This window comes from Gopherus evgoodei, chromosome 3, assembly GCF_007399415.2.
Source record: "Gopherus evgoodei ecotype Sinaloan lineage chromosome 3, rGopEvg1_v1.p, whole genome shotgun sequence".
Classification (NCBI taxonomy): Eukaryota; Metazoa; Chordata; order Testudines; family Testudinidae; genus Gopherus; species Gopherus evgoodei.
In genome coordinates this window covers 182392893-182413796 of record NC_044324.1, presented here as the reverse complement: position 1 = coordinate 182413796, position 20904 = coordinate 182392893, and the positions used below count along the sequence as shown (strand labels likewise).

The window sequence follows — 20904 nt, the reverse complement described above, 5'->3', positions numbered from 1 at the left end:
GAGGGATTTTATAGCTACTGTCTGGCTGAGTGTTTGTAAAAGGGAGTTTCCCAGACCCCCCTTCATTATCACAACATACATTTTTAAAAATCAGGCTCCATTCACATCTGTGGGTGTGTACACGAATGTGTGTATATACGTATGCTGTATCTCTGCAGAAGTGGGGTACTATATTTGATAACTTTTGTATTCTCTGAAATATTTTGGGGATTGCTGAAATGCTTACAAAAATTGTTTATCTCATAGCTCTGTCTGGTGAAAAATGTCAAGCACCTGGTACATTGTGCAGTATGTTCTAGAGTCACTATGGGCAAAATTTTAGCTCATGATATTATCTCTAATACATTCAGCATTTTGTTGTGGTCTCAGTCATTGCCAGTTTTTATTTTTATTTTTCAAATGTGTTAGAAAAGAGCCCCAGAATATCTCATGGATCGTGGGGTATTAGCTCAGACCCTTCCCTAATGAAAACCAAACAAAAGAAGAAAATTGGTGTGAGAAGATGTTGAATTCCTGAGTTTTCCTTTGCAGAATTTGGTGGCTATTGTATGGTCTTGAGAGAGATTTATAAATTTACATATGCTTCATTGGAACTGGCTTTCCTGTAACTTGCACAAATTTACCGCACGTTTCCACTGACAACACTTCATTTTAGTAACCATAAAGCCAAACAGATTATCTAGTCCAAAACCAGTTTTTATCAGAGTGGGCATCAGGAAAGTTTAATTGAATTTACCATCACTGTCCCTTGTAGGTTGCTTTGTGGTTACCCACATGGTGGGTAATTTCTCAGACTGCAACAAGAAATAGTTCTGTGGACTTCAAGGACTTGTATATGCAGAAATGTGGTACGGAAAGACAAACTGTCCTTACTATTGTCTGTGAGACATTCTCAAAGAGGAATGATAAGCTGAGTGTTGGGTTCAATGTGATACCCTGGTTAAAAAATAGCTTACTCTGTGTAAAAATAAATAAATTATATAATAATCTGTTTTTTTGTCTTGTGGGAAGAACTCTTGCTTTTTACAGCAAATGTACAACCATGCAGTTCTTGCTTCTATGGATTTGTCCACACAGGGAAGTTATTTTGAATTAAGATAGGGTTTGAATTTAAAGTAGAATAGCTATTCCTAATTAACTGCCAGCGTAGACATGTTTATTGCAGAAGAAAAGTGCCTTATTCCAAATTATCTTAATCCGTGTCTTAATTAGCTTAACCCACAATGTGCATACCTCACAGAGAAAGGGTTAGTGGGAGACTGGAAGCTCAGTTAGCCCACCTGGTTGTATATGGGGGGGTGTCAGATAATTCTGTTATCCGACCCGATGGAGGCACTGGTTGATTTATTTAAGGTAAGGAGGCCCAAGGCATTGGAAGAGAGGGAAGCTTGGGGGAAAGGCATAGAGAGAGAGACTGACACACGCACCATGTGGGAAGAGGCAAACAGGAGCCGGATCTCTAGGATGAAAGCCCTGGGAGAGGCATCATTCTGTACAAGAGCAGCAAAGAGCTCTGCAGAGGCCAGGGTAGGGTAAAAAGTCTGCATAAGAGTGAGCTGAGGTAGGAGCTGTGAAGAAGGTCTAGAGAGAGGCCAAGGAAAGAAGCAGTTCAGGTATGAAGCGGATCAGAGGAAGCAGACAGTAGCTACTTGCTTACAGGTTCCCTGGGCTGGAACCAGAATTGAGGGAGGGCCTGGGTTCTCATACAGGGCCACTGAGGACGGTGGCGTGAAAACCTCCTGATAGAGGTTAGGCCATGTCTACGCTACAGGGACTCTAGTGGCATAGCTACAGAGCTGTAGCTATGCTGCCATAACGGCATAGTGTAGACACAGACTCCACGTCAGAAGGGGTTTTCTCCATCACTGTAGGAACTCTACCTCCGCAAGTGGTGGTAGCTTGGTTGACAGAAGCATTCTTCTGTTGATTGTCTTAGATGCATCTGCACTGGAGGTTAGGTCAGCATTGCTACAGCTTTCAAGAGTAGGGTTTTTTCACAGAAATACAAGATCAACTTCTAAGCATAATGAATGTGTAAGGTGCAATATAAAGGCACAAGTATTCATTGGTAAACGAGTTCTACAAAGTAGCATAAATCCCCTGATTACACTTTTCAGCTAGGTGCTAGCTAATGTATGATATATTTGTATACAAACAGAAATGTTCTCCATGACCCTCTCCTCTCCAGCATTTAGAGGTAAAGATACGCATTCTCTGTGGCTTTTTACAAATACTGCTTCATAACATTCTGTTGCTATGGGAACATTTATGATGTTCTTATCTCAAACATTCCTTGAGCAACAAACTGTAAAGTTGCAGATTATTGGGGGTATGGTGTGTGTTTGTTTGACACAACTGCATGAATTTGCAAAGAAGGAAGCTCTTGTGACACAGTTTTATCTCAAAAGCATCTAAAAACCAAGCTGCTTAAAAAGTAGACACACAAAATTAGTTCTTTTTTTTAAAAAAGAGAATAAATGAAAAAATGGCTTTCAGTGTTTCCCAAAAATATTTAATGGTGAGTAGTGCCTTACCAATTTGGACATGGATGAGAGGCAGCTAGCTGAACTTCAATCTGGATAAGGCCAGGGTGATGTCGGTAGGTTGTGGGGAGAGCAATCAGAAGACATGGCAAGGATTATACTTTAGCCCATTTATCGAAAATGTATACCTACCATTTGCTACCTGCATACATAGTTTGTGGGTATCTTTGCATCCCCAGCTGCTATTAAGTGATCATGTAGCAGCAGTGAGTGAGGAATATTATTGTTTTGTGATGGTCTTGTGAGGAAATTGTCAGATTTTTAATTTTATTTCCTTACACAGACCTTGCTACTGTAATCCATGCCTATGAGATTTAGGACTGGACAGCTGCAATGCGATATATGTAAGGCTACAACTTAAATCAACCCAAAATTAAAGTTGATGGCCAATGGTATGCTCTTGTTAAGAGGCCCGTCTCTGGAGACATAACACCAGTGCTCCATGACCCACACTGACGCCCTGTTGGTTTCAGAGTGGATTTTAGCATGTTGGTTTGGATTGATAAAAGATGTAGCTGCCTAGGACCTGCCTGCTTGAGTGATTCCCCTCCTTATGCTGTTGCAGCTGCAGTCAGTGGAGGTGCTCAACCTAGGGTCCCTTCAATTTAAATGCTGCCAGCTGACTATTTTCTTTGGGAGGCCCTCATTTTTGGGAACTGTTTTTTCTCTCTGATGTGAACTTACCCCACCTTTTCCACAAGTGCTGTCTGAGTTTTGTTTGTTTTTCACTCTCTGATTAGTCATTTTCTGGTTTTGAGGGTGTGGAAAAGCTACTGGTTTTATCTTTTGTATGATTGTATTTTTAATTTATATACGTGTCTAGATCATGAGATAAGCACTTTTGTATTTATAAATGAGCTATTTCAGATACATTTAGTACAAAGGAAGTACTTGTGATGGGGCCATCATTTTCTAAGTTAATGAGGCACACAAGTGTAAATACATTCAGAAATAAACAATACAAATGAATGTCTTGTTTCCTGTCTGATTATGGAATGTCATAAATCATTCTGGGATTACCTTTTATTTATTTTAGTTGGGAATTGCATCATGAGCAATGTACACATCTGCAGACCTGTGATGTGAGAGCTGTAAGTAAAGTGGTTTCTAATTCAAATACAGATGAACCACAGAACAGTTTTATATCGTTACTATCGCTGAAGCACTGCTTATTTTTTAATGTATAACTTAACATAGTTTTTTAAAAGCAGAGAGTATTCCTTTTCCTCCCAAGTACGTTTCCTTGTGAATAGCTATGGACTATTCCAAAGTGACTGTGCAGTGCTCCAGACCTCTCTTTCATGTTTATTAGGGCTCCCAGTCCTGTCTGCTGCTGCTATTATCAAGTGCTTCTTTGCATTGCTTTTGCTATAAAAAGTGCCATGAACCACATATGAGCAGTTTTTGGAACTATGCAAACAGTAAACGAGAACAAGATCCACCTAAAAACAGGACTAAAAACATAGTTGGGGGAACCCTAGCAATTATATGATATAATGTTGAAATGCAGACAAGCAGGTATTATTTAGAATAGGTTATTTTTTTGACCAGGCAAGGAAAAAACTACAACCCTACCGCCAGTGCCCCATGTGGTTTTATGCTGTAATGGAATGTCCTATATGCAGTGCCAAGTGTGTGTCTCTTTTGAAGATGAAGATTCTACAGTAACTCCTCGCTTAACATTGTAGTTATGTTCCTGAAAAATGTGACTTTAAGCGAAATGATGTTAAGCGAATCCAATTTCCCCATAAGAATTAATGTAAATAAGGGGGGTTAAGTTCCAGAGAAATCTTTTTCATCAGACAAAAAACTATATATTATATAGATATACACAGTATATGTTTTAAACAATTTAATACTGTTCACAGCTATGATGATTGTGAAGCTTGGTTGAGGTGGTGAAGTTAGCAGGTGAAAGAGGGAGGGATATTTCCCAGGGAATGCCTTGCTGCTAAATGATGAACTAGCACTCAGCTGAGCCCTCAAGAGTTAACATGTTGTTAATGTAGCCTCTCACACAAGGCAGCACGAACACGAGGGAAGGGAGACAGCAGAGCAGACAGAGACAGATACACACCTTGTGCGTGGGAGAGAGGGAGAGATGCACACTGCCCCTTTAAGTAAGCTGACCCACTGGTAAATGCATTGTCTTTTCAAGTGGATCAGGAAGTTGAGACAGCAGCTGCTGCCCCAAGTTCTCTCTGTCTCTCTCCCTCCATCCGTGTCCGCTCCCTGCTGTATATGGAGAAGGGGTAAGCAGGGTGCAGGAGCAGGGGGAAGGGAGACATCCTGACATTAGCCCCCCTCTTTCCCCCTCTGCACAGCAAGCAGGAGTCTCTGGGAGCAGCTGCAAGGCAGAGGGCAGGAGCAGCACATGGCAGTGGGGGGAAGGACAGCTGAACTGCCGACAATTGATAGCCTGCTGGATGGCTGCAGCACAGGGAGCTTAGGGGAGTAGGGAGCAGATAGGGCGGCTGCCGGTCCACCCTGGTTCCAAGCCCCCACCAGCTCGCTACAACGGGCTGCTCTTCCTGCAAGCAGTGGACAAAGCAGGCAGCTGCCAAACGACGTTAGAAGGGAGCATTGCACAACTTTAAACGAGCATGCTCCCTAATTGATCAGCAATGTATTAATGAAACAACGTTAACCGAGACGACTTTAAGTGAGGAGTTACTGTACAGCCCAAGGTAACAACATCCCTTTAGGAAGAAGGCGGTGCTCAGAATGATGGTGTCCTGTGCTGTTTTGGGTTTCAGGCATAGGTGCTGGAACCAGAAGTTCTGGGGGTGCTGCTGCACCCCTGGCTTGGAGTAGTTTCCATCATATACAGGGTTTACAGTTTTGGTTCAATGGCTCTCAGCACCCATATTACACATTGTTTCAGCACCCTTGGCTCTTCTTCAAGTGATTGCTCATATCCATTCCAGTTAGGTGCCATGCGTGCACGTTCGTCGGAAGATTTTTACCCTAGCAACTCCGGCAGGTCGCCCCCTAGAGTGGCACCACCATGGCGCCTGATATATACCCCTGCCGGCCCGTCCACTCCTCAGTTCCTTCTTACCGCCGTGTTGGTCATTGGAACTGTGGAGCGCGGCATAGCTGTCCTCCACGTCCCTAGCTCTCCATTGTATCGTTGTTCTACTAGTTGTATTTAGTTGTAGTTGTAGTTAGAAGTATAGAATATTAGTTGATAGTTGTATTTACTTATTGTATATAGTTAGTGGGCTTGGGCTCTAGCCCTCCCCCGCACCCAGCGCCGGGCTCATGCCCGGTTCGCCAGGGTTCAAACACTGCTCGGCCTGCAAGAAGCCGATGCCCACGAGCGATCCCCACGACTCCTGCTTGAAGTGCCTTGGGGAATCGCATATTTCCGAGAAGTGCTGCATTTGTAAGGCATTTAAGCCAAGGACCAAGAAGGAGAGAGATCAGCGCTTAAAGACTCTCCTCATGGAAGCAGCGCTTAACCTTCCTTCCTCGACACCGAGTTCCGGCTCTGCTCTGGCACCGGACCGCGCCGGACCCAGGAAAACGCCTCAGCACCGACCTTCCCCGGCACCGGGCCCCGACGCAAGACCTTCGACGTTCACCACTCCGGCCAAGCAGACTTGAACGGAGCGCCCAGCACCAACTACTGCCGCGGCACCGTTACCAGGGATTCCGTCGACTCCGGACCCAGGGTGTCCGACGAGTCCAGCCCCTCACAGCTCCCCCATAAAATCCGGGGTTGAGCTAATGGTCCCCTCGACGCCTGAGACATTTTCCTCGGCTAGGGACCTGATAGCACTAACTGAGTCTACGCTGCCTCAAACCCCCGGTGTCTCCGGTGCGGGTTCTACAATCTAAAGGCAAGCCTGTGGCCATGCGAGCGCCGTTTCTGGATTCACCGAGCCGGCACCGATCCCCATCGCGGTCCCGGCATCGTTCCTGGTCCCGTGAGCGGTCTCGATCAAGGCGCCGCTTGCAGTCCCGGCACCGCTCTCCGCGGCGGTACCGGTCGTACTCGCGGCACCGGTCCTCTTCACAATGGTCCCGATACTCCCGGCACTGCTCTGGCTCGAGCCATCACTACCGACACCGAGGTTCGAGAACCCGTTCCCAGCGTCGGTGTTCTAGATCCTGGTCGACCTCCCAGCATCTCGCTGGTGGCAGGTCCCGGTCTCGATCCCGGCATCACTATGACTCCTGGCACCGGTCCCCAGCACCGAGGAGGTCTCCGCCGTCTAGAGCGAGGGACCCATATCAGTTCCATTCGGCTCCTCCCTGGCCATCCCGACAGCTGTCTGTCTCCTCCCAAACAGACAGCGCGTATGCCATGGACACTGACAGACCTGCTGCTCTCTTCCATGATCCCCCCCTCAGGAACATGGACCGCAACAGTTGGGCTTCTGGACTCCCTGGGCATATCATCAAGCCCAAGGCCCTCAGCAGATTCCCCTGCGTTCGACGGCATCTGAACACAGGGCTCCGGAGGCCACATTGTCTCGTCCTCACCCATCCCTTGCAGAGGAGGGGTTGTCTCACCGTCAGGACCCTGATCTCCCTCCAGAGTCGGATGCAGTGCTCCAGGCAGAGCCTCCTGCAGATCCACTCCTGCTGGGTGTCTCCTCATCATCCTCCCCAGATGAAGCAGTGGCTGGAACGACATCCACCAGCCCTCCTCCGTTTGACCTCAGGGCGCATCAGGACCTCCTCAGGCATGTGGTGCAGAACATGAACTTACAGGCTGAGGAGGTCTCAGAAATTGAGAATCCGGTGGTGATCATATTATCTGCCGATACACCCACTCAAGTCGCCCTTCCTTTCATCCGGACCATTCAGGCCAATGCCAATACCATCTGGCAATCACCGGCGTCCGTTCCCCCTGCTGCATGCGGAGTGGAGCGCAAATACATGGTGCCCTCGAAGGTGTACGAGTATATGTTCACCCGCCCCCGTGCTCCCTCGTCGTACAATCTGTGAACGAGAGGGAGCGCCATGGCCAGCAGGCGCCGGCACCAAAGTCTAAGGAGGCAAGGCGCATGGACCTGCTCAGCCGAAAGGTCTATTCTGCGGGTGCCCTCCAGCTTCGGGTGTCCAATCAACAGGCTCTCCTTAGCCGCTACACTTACAACACCTGGGCGGCAGCGGACAAATTTAAGGAGCTGCTTCCGCAAGATGCACGTCAGGAATTTGCTATGATCCTTGACGAGGGCAAAAAGGTAGCGAGAACTTCCCTACAAGCATCTCTGGACGCCGCAGATTCGGCCACCAGGACTCTAGCTTCTGGCGTTACCATGCGCCGCATTTCCTGGCTACAGGTCTCTGGCCTCCCTCCGGAGCTCCAGTATACCATCCAGGATCTCCTGTTTGAAGGCCAGGACCTGTTCTCGGACAAGACTGACCCCAGGCTACAAAGCCTCAAAGACAATAGGGTCATTATGCGCTCACTGGGGATGCATACACCCATCACCCAGCACAGACCCTTCCAGCCTCAACAACAACACTGGCCCTACCCCCAACCCCGCCAGAGGAAAGACTTCGCCAGACGACGAAGTAGAAATGGCCGATGTAGACAATCGGACAACCAAGGAGGACAAAACCAGAGCTCCTCCAAGGCTCCCTCTGGCCTGAAACCTTCATTTTGAAGGTGCGCCCGAGGGCGCTGCACCAGTTTCCCTCCCGGATCCATCCCCTCCCTTTTCCAACCGTCTTTCGTTTTTCCTCCCTGCGTGGTCCCAGCTAACATCCGACCAATGGGTCTTACGCACATTGCAAGTTGGATACCATCTGCAATTCGTTTCGCACCCTCCCTCGTCCCTCTTCAGGGACCCCTCTCACGAGGTGCGAACGCTCCTCGCCAAAGGAGCCATAGAGGAGGTTCCAGAGAGCGAGCGGGGCAAGGGGTTTTATTCCCGTTACTTTCTGATCCCCAAAGCCAAGGGAGGCCTCAGGCCTATCCTCGACCTGCGGGAACTCAACAGATACGTGGTGAAGTTGAAGTCCCATATGGTATCCTTGGGGACCATTATTCCATCCTTGGATCCTGGAGACTGGTACGTCGCCCTCGACATGCAAGATGCATACTTTCATATAGCCATCTTCCCGCCCCACAGATGGTTCCTTCGGTTCGTGGTCAACCGTCGCCACTATCAATTTGCGGTCCTCCCCTTTGGCCTCTCTACGGCACCAAGGGTGTTCACCAAGTGTATGGCTGTAGTCATCGCCCACCTTCGTCGCAGTCGCATACATGTATTCCCATACCTCGACGACTGGCTGATACGGGGATCATCAGAGGCACAAGTCCTCAGCCATGTCCGCATGGTCAACAGACTTTTTGCGAGCTTGGGTTTAATCCTCAATATAGAAAAGTCAACACTAATCCCCACTCAGAGGATAGAGTTTATTGGAGCCCTTCTGGACTCTACTCTGGCCAGAGCCGTTCTTCCTCTATCAAGGTTTCAGACTTTGACGGCCATTATAGAACGAATGCAGGCAGCACCCTTGACCTCAATACGCACTTGCCTGACTCTATTGGGCCACATGGCGGCCTGCACGTTTGTCACAGGGTATGCGCGGCTTCGCATGAGGCCCCTCCAGTCCTGGCTCATCACTCAGTACCGTCCGGCCAGGCACCCTCTGGACACGATTGTCACCATCCCCCAGGACGTATTAGGTTCCCTGCAGTGGTGGCTGGATCAGTCCGTGGTGTGCACGGGGCTCCAGTTCCATCGGCTCCAGCCCTCGGTGTCCCTGACAACGGATGCCTCAGATCTAGGCTGGGGGGCCCATCTCGGAACCCTGCGGACCCAGGGCCGGTGGTCACCTCACGAGCTGATCCTCCATATCAACGTACGGGAATTGAGGGTGGTCCGCCTTGCTTGCCAAACGTTCCGTCATCAACTTCAGGGCCGCTGTGTCTTGGTGTTCACCGACAACACAACGACCATGTATTATATAAACAAGCAGGGCGGCACAAGGTCTTCTTCTCTGTGTCAGGAGACCGTGAGGCTCTGGGACTTCTGCATAGCCCACTCCATTCACCTCATCGCATCCTTCCTTCCCGGGGTTCGGAACACGCTGGCGGATCATCTGAGCAGATCCTTCCTTTCCCACCAGTGGTCCCTTCGCCCGGACGTCGCCCTTTCACTCTTCCGGAGGTGGGGATGTCCCCGGATGGACCTCTTCGCGTCTCGAGGGAACAGGAAGTGCCAGATGTTCTGCTCCTTTCAAGGCCTAGAACCTGGTTCGGTAGCGGACGCCTTCCTTATTCCGTGGACGACTCACCTGTTCTACGCATTCCCTCCGTTCCCGCTCGTCCACAAGGTCCTTCTGAAGGTGCGCAGGGACAGGGCCCGATTGATCATGATAGCTCCAGCGTGGCCCCGGCAACATTGGTACTCCATGTTGCTGGACCTGTCTCTGGCCGACCCTGTCCCCCTGCCTCTTCACCTGGACCTGATCACTCAGGACCACGGCAGGCTCTGTCACCCGGACCTTCAATCGCTGCACCTCACGGCGTGGCTCCTGTGTGGCTGACACGGTCTGAAATGCGTTGCTCTACCCCAGTGCGTCAGGTGCTCCTGGAGAGCAGGAAGCCTTCCACCAGAGCGACGTATTCTCCAAATGGAAGCGCTTCACGTGCTGGTGTGCTAATCGGAACTTCCTTCCCACTGCAGTCTCCATCTCTACTATCCTTGACTACCTCTGGTCCCTCAAACAGGGCCTGGTGGTCTCATCTCTAAAGGTTCACTTGGCGGCCATTTCCACCTTCCACCCAGGAAGGGATGGCCGCTCGATGTTTTCTCACCCGATGGTGACTAGGTTCCTTAAAGGTCTGGAGCGTCTTTACCCATAGATTCGCCGCCCTGCCCCCACCTGGGACCTGAACCTGGTTCTGGCCCGGCTCATGTCCCCTCCCGTTGAGCCTTTGGCAACTTGCTCCCTTCTCTACCTCTTCTGGAAGACCGCCTTCCTGGTGGCCATCACCTCCGCGAGACGGGTGTCGGAGCTCCGGGCCCTCACGGTAGATCCCCTGTATACTGTGTTCCACCCAGCACCCAGCCTTTCTCACCAAGGTGGTCTCGGCCTTTCACGTCAACCAGGAGATCTTTCTCCCTGTCTTTTTCCCGAAACCCCATTCGTCCCGCAGGGAGCAGCAGCTTCACTCACTGGACGTCCGTAGGGCACTCGCCTTTTATAGAGAGAGAACCAAGCCGTTCCACAAATCCCCTCAACTCTTTGTGGCGGTAGCGGAACGTATCAAAGGGTTGGCCGTCTCATCTCAAAGAATCTCCTCATGGGTGACGTCCTGTATCCGAGCCTGTTATGACTTGGCTCATACTCCTCCGGGCCACGTGACTGCACACTCTACCAGGGCTCAAGCCTCATCGACGGCTTTCCTCGCCCACCTGCCCATCCAGGAGATCTGTAGGGCAGCGACCTAGTCCTCCATTCATACTTTCGCTTCCCATTATGCCCTGGTCCAGCAGTCCGGCGCTCCACGCCGCGACTTCTCACTCCGATCCCACCGTCTAGGTAAGGCTTGGGATTCACCTAACTGGAACAGATATGAGCAATCACTCAAAGAAGAAAAGACGGTTATTCACCTTTGTAACTGTTGTTCTTTGAGATGTGTTGCTCATATCCATTCCACACCCGCCCTCCTTCCCCACTGTTGGAGTAGCTGGCAAGAAGGAACTGAGGAGCGGACGGGCCGGCAGGGGTATATATCAGGCGCCATGGCGGCGCCACTCTAGGGGGCAACCTGCCGGCCCGCCGGAGTTGTTAGGGTAAAAATCTTCCGACGAACGTGCACGCACGGCGCGCGTACCTAACTGGAATGGATATGAGCAACGCATCTTGAAGAACAACAGTTACAAAGGTGAGTAACCGTCTTTTTCAGGGATATCTCCTAAATAAATAGCAGTTTAGGACTGCTCAGTGAATTGAGTTTTACATTTGTTACTGTACTGTTACTTGCAATGTCTGCTGAGCACCCTTGGTTCTCACTGACTTCTGTGGCAGTTGCACTTTACAGGATCAGAACCGTAGGTGCTTTTGTTCATTTTGGGAACAGATTGGCCAAATGCTGTGTGCATTTAGTCACAAAAAGCAGTTTTGTTGGAACACTTTTTGGTCTGGTTTTCTAATTTTTAACATCTGCTTTGTTCACATTAAATACTCTGCAAAGAACTTGTGTGCTCGGTTTCTGTCTCCTGTGATGAATGAATCAGTTATTTTTATCATTTCTGCACAAGATAGTGAGATGTCATAACATTTTGCATTTTCAGAACTATTAATCCACTGCATCTTCTGAAGATCTCTTTGGCAAAGTGGTAAACCTCAGAATGCGTAATATGCATGCACTGATTTAATCAAGTCCAATAATCCTGTTTTCTGATTTGTTTGTTGGGATGAGCATTTTTGTTCAGATGGTTTAGTAGTCATTAAGGATTACTGTTGGTTTGACTTGACTCTATAACCTTTTAAGTATTCAGTTTGTGGTATGATAGAGGGTTTTTTTGCCCCTCCTCCATTCCCAACATTCCGTACTGAGGGGCAATCCCTTCCCCCTCGCAGATTGGAGGCAGAGCAAAGATTGACAGACGGCCTGAGGTCAGAGCCGTCACCCCTCCAGAGAACCCCAGAGTTCTCTGCCTCCTTTCTTGAGCAGATAGCAGACCAGGACTCTCCTCTTGCAGAACCTTTCAAGATAGCACTACCAAAAAGATAAGAAAAAGCAGCTCTGTCTTTTTTCTTGGGGTTTGAGTCAGGTTTGCCTTGGACCCTGTCCTAGGTGTCAGATTACTGCTGGAATATACCTGTTTTCTACTTCTCTATTGGCCCATTGCAGATAAGGAGAGGGAAAATAAATGCTTCTCAAGTTTTACCCTTTCCTGTCCAAGGACACTAGGACTGGTCTGTCCAAACTGCAGAGAGGACCCTGCAACCACACCAAAAGGCAACATGGGGTCAGACCAGGTCCTCCTGTCAGCCTTCAGACATAGAACCTAACCTTCTCAGCCAGTGGGAGGACCAGGTCCTTGCTGAACCAGGGAATTAGGCCATGGAGGGCCGTCCTACATCTCATCTTCCAGCCCAGTCCAGGAGGTGGTGCAGGCAGATCCCATAATAGGTCTGGAACCTTTCCTCAGCCTCATGGGATGAACTGTTCATCTCAGTTGGTCCCATTAGCCATGGAGCAGTAGTAGCTGTATGGGGACCATCACCCTCCTTAACCTCAGTGGTAAAGTAAGGAAGTGTCTCTGCTTCTAGTATGGGCAAACAGGCTGGCTACATGCCAGTGGAGCCTTTACCGACAAAGGAAATGAAAAAAATACTTCTGAAAGCTCCTTCCCCTCTGTGGAGACATTCAGTGGAACACTTGTGGAAGTTCCTCCCACTATCTAAATTATAGTGGCCCATGTCCAACAAGATCTCTTATCTCTTATCTTGTCAAGTATCAGGGGGTAGCCGTGTTAGTCTGTATCCACAAAAACAATGAGGAGTCCAGTGGCACTTTTAAAGACTAACAGATTTATTTGGGCATAAGCTTTCATGGGTGTAAAAACCCACTTCTTCAGCTGCATGGAGTGAAAATTTCAGATGCAGGCATTATTATACTGACACATGAAGAGAAGGGGGTTACATTACAAGTGGAGAACCAGTGTTGACAGGGCCAATTCAATCAGGTGGATGTAGTCCACTTCCAATAACTGATGAAGAGGTGTCAACACCAAGAGAGGGCAAGTTGCTTTTGTAGTGAGCCAGCCATTCCCAGCCCCTATTCAAGCCCAAATTAATGGTGTTAAATTTGGAAATGAATTTTAGTTCTGCAGTTTCTCTTTGAAGTCTGTTTTTGAAGTTTTTTTTTTGCTCAAGTATGGCTACTTTTATATCTGTTACAGAATGTCCAGGGAGATCGATGTGTTCTCCTACTGGCTTTTGTATGTTACCATTCCTGATGTCCGATTTGTGTCCATTTATTCTTTTACGTAGAGACTGTCCGGTTTGGCCAATGTACATGGCAGAGGGGCATTGCTGGCACATGATGGTATATGTCACATTAGTAGATGTGCAGGTGAATGAGTCCCTGATGGTATGGCTGATGTGGTTGGGTCGTCTGACGGTGTCGCTTGAGTAGATATGGGGACAGAATAGGCAATGAGGTTTGTTACAGGGATTGGTTCCTGGCTTAGTGTTTCTGTGGTGTAGTGTGTAGTTGCTGGTGAGTATATGCTGCAGATTGGGGGCTGTCTGTAAGTGAGGACTGGCCTGCCTCCCAAGGTCTGTGAAAGTGAGGGATTGTTTTCCAGGATACTTTGTAGATCGTTGATGATGTGCTGGAGAAGTTTTAGCTAGGGGCTGTATGTTATGGCCAGTTGTGTTGTTATTTTCCTTGTCCTGTAGTAGGTGACTTCTGGGTACCCGTCTCACTCTGTCAATCTGTTTCCTCTCATTCTCAGGTGGGTATTGTAATTTTAAGAATGCTTGATAAAGATCTTGTAGGTGTTTGTCTCTGTCTGAGGGATTGAAGCATATTCAGTTGTATCTTAGGGCTTGGCTGTAGACAATGGGTCGTGTGATGTGTCCTGGATGGAAGCTGGAGGCATGTAGGTAAGTATAGTGGTCATTAGGTTTCCAGTATAGGGTGGTGTTTATGTGGCCATCACTTATTTGTACTTTAGTGTCCAGGAAGTGGATCTCTTGTGTGGACTGGTCCAGGCTGAGGTTGATGGTGGGATGAAATTGTTGAAATCCAGGTGGAATTCTTCAAGGGCCTCCTTCCCATGAGTCCATATGATGATGTCATCAATGTAGCGCAAGTAGAAGAGGGGCGCTAGGGGAAGAGCTGAGGAAGCGTTGTTCTTAGCATCCAAAAGATGTGGTACCAGCATGAATCCCCCCTAAGTTTAATTACTAGCTTAGACCTTGTAGTACTGCCACCAACTAGGACTTGCAGTGCCTGGTATACTCTGGTCCTCCCAAAACCTTCTCAGAGGACCCCAAGACCCAGACCCCCTGGATCTTACACAAGGAAAGTAAACCCTTTCCCCCACCGTTGCCTCTCCCAGGCTTTCCCTCCCTGAGTTACCCTGGAAGATCACTGTGATTCAAACTCCTTGAATCTAAAAACAGAGGAGTACACCTTGCCCCCTCCTCTTCCCCCTTCCCCAAGAGGTAATACAGATTCAAGCTCCGTGAATCTAAAACAAAGGGATTCCACCTTTTCCCCCCTCCCTTCTCTCTCCCTGTCTCCCACCAATTCCCTGGTGAGTACAGACTCAATTCCCTTGAGCATCAACAAGGGGGAAAAAGTCAATCAGGTCTTAAAAAGAAAAACTTTTAATAAAAAGAAAGGAAAAAAAAAAGTAAAAGTCTCTGTAATTTAGATGGTAAATATTACAGGGTCTTTCAGCTTACAGACACTAGAGAGAAGCCTCCCCCCAGCAAAATACAATTTAAAATACTTCCAGCAAAATACACATTTGCAAATAAAGAAAACAATCAAAAAGACTAACTCGCCTTCTACTGGTACTTACTATTTGAATAGAAAATTAGAGAGCTTGTAGGTATGTCTGGTTACCCTCTCAGAATCCAGAGAGAACAACAGCCAAACAAACAAAACACAAAACAAAGACTTCCCTCCACCGAGATTTGAAAGTATCTTTTCTCCTGATTGGTCCTCTGGTCAGGTGTTCCAAGTTCACTGTTTGTTAACCCTTTACAGGTGAAAGAGACATTAACCCTTAGCTATCTGTTTATGACTGATGTGTCCTGGATGGAAGCTGGAGGCATGTAGGTAAGTATAGTGGTCATTAGGTTTCCAGTATAGAGTGGTGTTTATGTGGCCATCACTTATTTGTACTTTAGTGTCCAGGAAGTGGATCTCTTGTGTGGACTGGTCCAGGCTGAGATTGATGGTGGGATGGAAATTGTTGAAATCCAGGTGGAATTCTTCAAGGGCCTCCTTCCTATGAGTCCATATGATGATGTCATCAATGTGGTGCAAGTAGAAGAGGGGCGCTAGGGGAAGAGCTGAAGAATCGTTGTTCTGAGTCAGCCATAAAAATGTTGGCATACTGTGGGGCCTCCGAGTACCCAAAGCAGTGCCACTGACTTGAAGATATAAGTTGTCCTCAAATCTGAAATAATTGTGGCTGAGGACAAAATATCAAAGCTCAGCCACCAGGTGTGCCATGGCCTCATTAAGGGTACTGTTCTTGACAGCTTGTAGTTCATCCTCATGTGAAATATTGGTGTAAAGAGCTTGTACATCCATTTTGGTGGTTTCAGGAAGATCACCAATGCATTGCAGTTTCTTCAGGAAGTCTCTGAGATAGCTAGGAGTGTTGGTTGTATAGGGTCTGAGGAGAGAGTCCAAATAGCCAGATAATCCTGCTGTAAAAGTGCCAATGCCTGAGATGATGGGATGTCCAGGGTTTCCAGGTTTATAGATTTGGGAAGCAGATAGAATACCCCTGGTCGGGGCTCTAGGGGTGTGTCTGTGTAGATTTGTTCCTATGCTGTAGCAGGGAGTTTCTTGAGCAGATGGTGTAGTTTCTTTTGGTACTTCACTATCCGCCGATCCCACTGAGGCCTGTAGAATGTGGTGTTGGAGAGTTGCCTGGCAGCCTCCTGTTCATAGTCCGACCTGTTCATTATGACTACAGCACCTCCTTTGTCAGCGCCTCTGATTATGATGTCAGAGTTGTTTCTGAGGCTGTGGATGTCGTGTTCTGTACGGCTGAAGTTATGGGGCAAGTGATGCTGTTTCTTCACAATTTCAGCCTGTGCATGTCTGTGGAAGCACTCTATGTAGAAGTCCAGCCTGTCATTTTGACTATCAGGAAGAGTCCACTGATGGGTGGAGACTTCAGAAATTTGCCATATGTGAGCAACTTCTGTCTTGGACAAGTGGGGTACTAGAGTCAGTTCTATAGAGTTATGCCATCAAATTGACCAACGCCTCCTCCCACCTCCCCCCCAAAGACAAGTTCACAGTGTCACCTATGCCGGGCGGGGGGGGGGTCCAATTTGTAGAAAAGGAAGAGTATAAAATGGCTAGACCTCAGGACCATTGCATTAGGCCTCCTCCATTTTCAACTGAGAGTTGATCAATGTTATCCACACATACTCTGCTACTGCAATGGCATAGGTCAACCAACAAGGGGAAATGAAGAAGGCAGATTTCGTTCTCCCTTGTTAGTTGATGTATGCCACTGCAGTGGTGGTGTCTGTATGCATAAATACTGATTAGCTCAGAACATCACCTTCTCTCTCGCTCTTTCTGAAAGCTGTCCACATACAGGAGAGGGAGAACATAGCTATGGAGTGGCTCAGCAGGAGGCAGACCTGGACATGAAGAAGTGGAATCTGAATCCTTCAGTATTTCAGGAGGTGTCAAAAAAGTTCAAGGGTCCAGTCTTAGGGCTTGTCTAGAGAGAGAGCTTTAAACCAGATTAAGTAGAGTTAATACAGTTTGTAAACTCTTGCATACACACAACATAGTTCATTGTAGAGCACTGTCTCCGCATTTTTGTGAGGTCTGGAGTCCTAATTCCACGTGCTCTAAGTTCAGTGCAAATTGAGTTAATTTTTTCTGTTTCTGTTCACCCAGTGCTGCTTCCCGCTACTTTCAGTCCTCCAACTGCTATCCCACACCACTTTGCAGACAACTGTTTCTGAGCTGTCTATTTACCACTGTGCTCTTTCCCATTTAAAAACTGGTGCAGGGCCAGAATTTGCCCATTTGCTTCTAGATTTGAGTATCTCAGCATTGCTGAGCTATTACTCCAGAGTCCTTACAATGTACCTCAAGCAGCTGCTTGGAGTTGTTCCTAGACGGCTGATGTCATTGCCTTCTAGAGAGAAGCGTTGGTGCAGCACGCTATTGTGGTCAGACACTGGGATAAAGATATTTTTGTGCACATTGCTAAGCAGATGTCTGCAGGGTCAGAACTAGAACACCAACCAGCGCAGGATAAAGAGCAAACCACTCAGGAGGACTTGCTTTAGAACCAAGGATACCAGGAAAAGGTCTGATAGTGGACATGTAACCTTGGTATTATTTAAGGAGCTGCACAGGACTTTGATAAGTTAAATGACTACTGAACCCCAAAAGGTTATGGTTCCTGTTCCTCTATTCTTACCACCACCGAAGACGAACTGAAAGAGTCGGAGGTAGAAAATGAGGAGGCCGGTGAAGACCTGTCCCTGGAAAGGCAGGATCTCTTTGGAACTCAGGACTCTGATTAGTGTTCTCAATTAACATGAGGTAGACATTGGCATTGCATGACCATAAAAATAAATAAATAAATAAAGACTGTAGCTCCCCACTATAACATGCATTCTTACAGGAAAAGAGCTTTATCTTAGAGTTAGCAAAGCTTTTAAGGCTTTAAACAATCTTACATAGAAGAAAAAATCTGGGAATTGTGAATATTTTAAACAATCTGAGCAGAACCCTATATATTTTTCTCTACACTTTCAATAGGAGTGCAGGGGAGATGAAGCAGAATCTAAGACTGAAAAATTGCTCCGTTTTGGTCTGGATATTATGTGGGATAGCTGCATGGTAATTCCCCCAGGTATAGTTTTGCAATTCCCTTTCACTCTAGTGTTTCTGGGGGAACCATCTTGGTGAATAACATCACAGCGTATTGTGCTGGTCTGCCCTTTGTCTTTTTTGAATAAGGCTATTCTGTGTCTCCTAGTCATCTGTCTCAGCATAATGTCATTGAGAGTCAGGACAACCTAAAGAGAATGTAGAGGGGATTACTATCCCGCTTGCCCTCAGATGTCCCCTGCTGTCCCCTCCAACACTATAAGTGCCTCAAAAGCCTAGCAAAATTGGGAACATAATTCCCATCCCAGCCCCAAGTCTCAACAGCAAACCCAAACAGCATATACTGCAGTCAAAAATCCCAATCTTGTCATCCTCCATCATGCACACACTATTTACTAAGGTTCCCCCAAGACTGGGAAGAATCTCAGGGAGGGAAGGTCAGAAATACATATAAAAATGCTATTGTAGCCTCTCCAGAATATAATCAATAATAGCATATAGTGGGATTTGTTTTTGTTTTTTCTTACTCCAACCATGGTGCCTGCAGTGGCCAGACCCTAAAAGACAGGGCTTTTATCAACAGCTGAGTGGTTGGCTAACTTGAGGCAGAAGAAATGGAAAACTCAGGATGAAATGTTCTCAGACCTCATTGCAGACTTCCCCCCAAAAGGGGGAGATGGAGGGTTGTACTTCTGGTCAGAGAGAGAAAAAGAAATGAAGCTCTCCAGAGCGAGTGTTGGAGTGGCCAGGGTTTTCTTTGCCTGGGGAATATAGAAAGTCCATGAGGTTCTTCACAAGGACATGAGAGCCTGAAGCAGAGGCAGTCAATGCTCTGTCTCAGAGGTGACCACAGGACCTACTTTATGCTTTACCTCTTTTGGAAAGAGCAGTAAAAAGAATCTAAAGGAATAGGCCAGTCATCCTGACTGTCTCATGCTGGCCTCAGAGACCATGGTTCTTCGACTTAGTGAGGTTACAGCTGGAACTCTTTCTGAAATGACAGCCTCAGAAGGAATTCCAACCCAAGAACTGATCCACTGCCAAAATCTGCATTTGCTAAAATTAGCATTCTGAAAGCTGAAAGGGGAGAACTGAGGTATCTGAGATACTTGGAGAGAATTCTGGATGCACTTTTGGTATCCTGAAAAGCATCTACCAACAAGATATATTGGATCAATTGGACTAAATTCCGATACTGGTGCTACAAAAGGTGGATTAATACCAAGACAGCCACAGTAAAGGATGTCTTAAGAGTTTCTACAGGATGGGCTACCAAACAGCTTCAAACCCAATACATTAGAGAGACATGTTGTGAGTGTCCTGACCAAAAATCTGCCTTGGTTCATTACAATTCAAGACCCCATCAAAAGATTCCTTAGCAACACTCGACACAGGTTTCTGGAGCATGAATTTGGTGCTAGATGCCTTAACCAAATAACTGAGCCACTACACTGTTTCAGCCTCCTCTCTCGTGCTGTCTCTGTCCATGTGGCTTTCTTTGTAGCTAGGAATGTATTGGAACTTGGACCATTGTCTATACAGACTCATCTGTGTATTTTCCATTACGACAAAGGCCCAAATTTTTAAAAAGTATTTAGGCATTACTGCTGTCAGTGTTGCAATACCTAAGTCTCATTTTCAAAAGGGATTTAGGCACTTAGGAGTCTAAATTCCAATTACAGTGGGATTTAGGCTCTTAGTGTCTAAAACCCATTTGAAAATGAAATGTGTACATATTGCGTTTTATGTTCTGGGGTTCTCCACTGAGGGGGAGTCCTGGCTGCAAGCTGTCTGTCAATCTTTGCTCTAACCACCTTGGAGCGGGGCATGCCAGTAGTGTACGGAGTGTCTAACATTTAGACTGTTAGAAGGAAAATTCCCAGGTGAGAAGGAAATTTTCCTTTTGGGATTTTTTTTTAGTTGTAATTCTTAAGACCGGAACAATAAAAATATTCAGTGCCTGAAGAAACCTATATTAAGGCTGTAGTTTTCTATTGTTCTTACTTATTTTTAAACTTCAGTTCATTTTTAAAATATCTTCGTATGCTTGGTGTATTCTGGAAGTTCAAGACGCATGTAATCGTTTGTTTTTTTTAAAGAGCTTGTTTTTCACTTCCAGGGACATAAGGAACTATAGAAATTCCAGTGTGACTGACTATACCAGGGGTAGGCAACCTATGGCACGGGTGCCGAAGGCGGCACGCCAGCTGATTTTCAGCGGCACTCATACTGCCTGGGTCCTGGCCACCAGTCCGGGGGGCTCTGCATTTTAATTTAATTTTAAATGAAGCTTCTTAAACATTTTAAAAACCTTGTTTACCTTACATACAACAATGGTTTAGTTATATATTACAGACTTATAGAAAGAGACCTTCTAAAAACGTTCAAATGTATTACTGGCATGCAAAACCTTAAATCAGAGTGAATAAATGAAGACTCGGCACACCACTTCTGAAAGGTTGCCGACCCCTGGCCTATACCATGTTGGTGTTCCAGGGAAATCTGCAATTGCTCAGCCTCTGCAGCAGAAAGGATAGCACTGCCTGCCCTCTCATTTCTGTTGCAGCTGTTTTTATTTACTGTTTCGTTTTGTTAGCCTTACTCAGAGCAACTGCACTCCTCATGTTGCCTCTGTGAAGGAAAGGGCTGTTAGAAATGGCACTGTTTGCTGTATACATAAAACATGGCGGAGCTAGTTAAGAAAAAGTGTGGGTGATGGCTAGTCATTCTCCCCTATTTCCAGCTAGGCATCTTAGAAGTATGCTTCAAAAAACCACAGACCAAGCGTGAATGAAGAATATAAGGAGAAAAGCC

At 47.0% G+C, this 20904-nt stretch overlaps 1 protein-coding gene across 11 annotated transcripts in view; it reads left to right on the top strand.

The window, feature by feature from the left end:
- TRERF1 (transcriptional regulating factor 1) overlaps positions 1–20904 on the top strand; it is a 168656-nt gene that overhangs the window by 95468 nt on the left and 52284 nt on the right. For 6 of the 11 annotated variants that reach the window (XM_030557611.1, XM_030557614.1, XM_030557620.1 and 3 more), the window contains one exon: positions 3580–3634. The exons of the other annotated variants lie outside the window; for them this stretch is intronic. The gene's annotated coding sequence lies outside the window, so the exon portion shown is untranslated. Of the gene's footprint in view, positions 1–3579; positions 3635–20904 lie in introns of those variants that run through there. 11 annotated transcript variants of the gene reach the window in all.